Here is a 2500-nt window from a genome sequence, read left to right as displayed (position 1 = left end):
AGTCACAAAATCGCTTTTTTTCAGTTTTCCACCCATCAGACCCAAACTTCACCCCCACTTAGGTCACTGTCTAGGGGCGCCTTACGACATATTGACGCCCCTTTAGGGTGGAAGTAGGGGAAATGGGTGATTTTTACACAAAATCGGAAATTTCTCAAAATTTTTCTAAGTGTCAAGGACTCTTCCAGAAAATCTCCCCCAGGCTCCTGGAAGCGTCCCCGGTACACCTCTGGCGGCTGCCCCCGCCTGGAAGTCCAACACACGCCTGAAATTTTCAAAGTATGAAAATACGCATTTTCATCCAAAAATTCAACTTTCCCCCCGTGCACCGCAAACTTTACCCGCATTTAGGTCACTGCCCTTGGGTGCTTTACAACATATTGACGCCCCCCTGGGGTGGAAGTAGGGGAAATGTGACATTTTTCACAAAATCGAGATTTTCTCAAAATTTTTCTAAGTGTCAAGGACGCTTCCAGAAAATCTTCCCCAGGCTCCTGGAAGCGTCCCCGGTACGCCTCCGGCGGCTGCCCCCGCCTGGAAGTCTGACACACGCCTGGAATTTTCAAAGTATGAAAATACGCATTTTCATCCAAAAATTCAACTTTCCGTCCGTGCCCCGCAAACTTCACCCCCACTTAGGTCACTTTGCTGGGGTGCCTCACAACATATTGACGCCCCTTTAGGGTGGAAGAAGGGGAAATTTTCATTTTTCACAAAATCGAGATTTTCTCAAAAAATTTTCTAAGTCCCAAGGACTCTTCCAGAAAATCTTCCCCAGGCTCCTGGAAGCGTCCCCGGTACGCCTCCGGCGGCTGCCCCCTCCTGGAAGTCTGACACACGCCTGAAATTTTTAAAGTATGAAAATACGCATTTTCATCCAAAAATTCAACTTTCCCCCCCGTGCACCGCAAACTTTACCCGCATTTAGGTCACTGCCCTGGGGTGCTTTACAACATATTGACGCCCCCCTGGGGTGGAAGTAGGGGAAATGGGTCATTTTTTCACAAAATCGAGATTTTCTCAAAATTGCACCAAGTCCCAAGGACTCTTCCAGAAAATCTTCCCCAGGCTCCTGGAAGCGTCCTCGGTACGCCTCCGGCGGCTGCCCCCGCCTGGAAGTCTGACACACGCCTGGAATTTTCAAAGTATGAAAATAATGCATTTTCATCCAAAATTCGACTTTCCGCCCGTGCCCCGCAAACTTTACCCACAGTTAGGTCACTGTCCTGGGGTACCTCACAACATATTGACGCCCCCCTGTGGTGGAAGTAGGGGAAATGTGACATTTTTCACAAAATCGAGATTTTCTCAAAATATTTCTAAGTCCCAAGGACACTTTCAGAAAATCTTCCCCAGGCTCCTGGAAGCGTCCCCGGTACACCTCCGGCGGCTGCCCCCGCCTGGAAGTCTGACACACGCCTGAAATTTTCAAAGTATGAAAATACGCATTTTCATCCAAAAATTCGACTTTCCGCCCGTGCACCGCAAAATTCACCCTCATTTAGGTCACTGCCCTGGGGTGCTTTACAACATATTGACGCCCCCCTGGGGTGGAAGTAGGGGAAATGTGACATTTTTCACAAAATCGGAAATTTCTCAAAATTTTTCTAAGTCCCAAGGACACTTTCAGAAAATCTTCCCCAGGCTCCTGGAAGCGTCCTCGGTACGCCTCCGGCGGCTGCCCCCGCCTGGAAGTCTGACACACGCCTGAAATTTTCAAAGTATGAAAATAATGCATTTTCATCCAAAATTCGACTTTCCGCCCGTGCCCCGCAAACTTTACCCACAGTTAGGTCACTGTCCTGGGGTACCTCACAACATATTGACGCCCCCCTGTGGTGGAAGTAGGGGAAATGTGACATTTTTTCACAAAATCGAGATTTTCTCAAAATATTTCTAAGTCCCAAGGACTCTTCCAGAAAATCTTCCCCAGGCTCCTGGAAGCCTCCTCGGTACGCCTCCGGCGGCTGCCCCCGCCTGGAAGTCTGACACACGCCTGAAATTTTCAAAGTATGAAAATAATGCATTTTCATCCAAAATTCGACTTTCCGCCCGTGCCCCGCAAACTTTACCCACAGTTAGGTCACTGTCCTGGGGTACCTCACAACATATTGACGCCCCCCTGGGGTGGAAGTAGGGGAAATGTGACATTTTTCACAAAATCGGAAATTTCTCAAAATATTTCTAAGTCCCAAGGACACTTTCAGAAAATCTTCCCCAGGCTCCTGGAAGCGTCCTCGGTACGCCTCCGGCGGCTGCCCCCGCCTGGAAGTCTAACACACGCCTGAAATTTTCAAAGTATGAAAATAATGCATTTTCATCCAAAATTCGACTTTCCGCTCGTGCCCCGCAAACTTCACCCACAGTTAGGTCACTGCCTTGGGGTGCCTTACAACATATTGACGCCCCCCTGGGGTGGAAGTAGGGGAAATGTGACATTTTTCACAAAATCGAGATTTTCTCAAAATTTTTTCTAAGTGTCAAGGACGCTTCCAGAAAA

Source organism: Ranitomeya variabilis, unplaced genomic scaffold (genome assembly GCF_051348905.1).
Source record: "Ranitomeya variabilis isolate aRanVar5 unplaced genomic scaffold, aRanVar5.hap1 Scaffold_550, whole genome shotgun sequence".
Lineage (NCBI taxonomy): Eukaryota > Metazoa > Chordata > Amphibia > Anura > Dendrobatidae > Ranitomeya > Ranitomeya variabilis.
The sequence above is the reverse complement of the archived record's forward strand: the minus strand, read 5'-3'. Positions refer to the sequence as shown.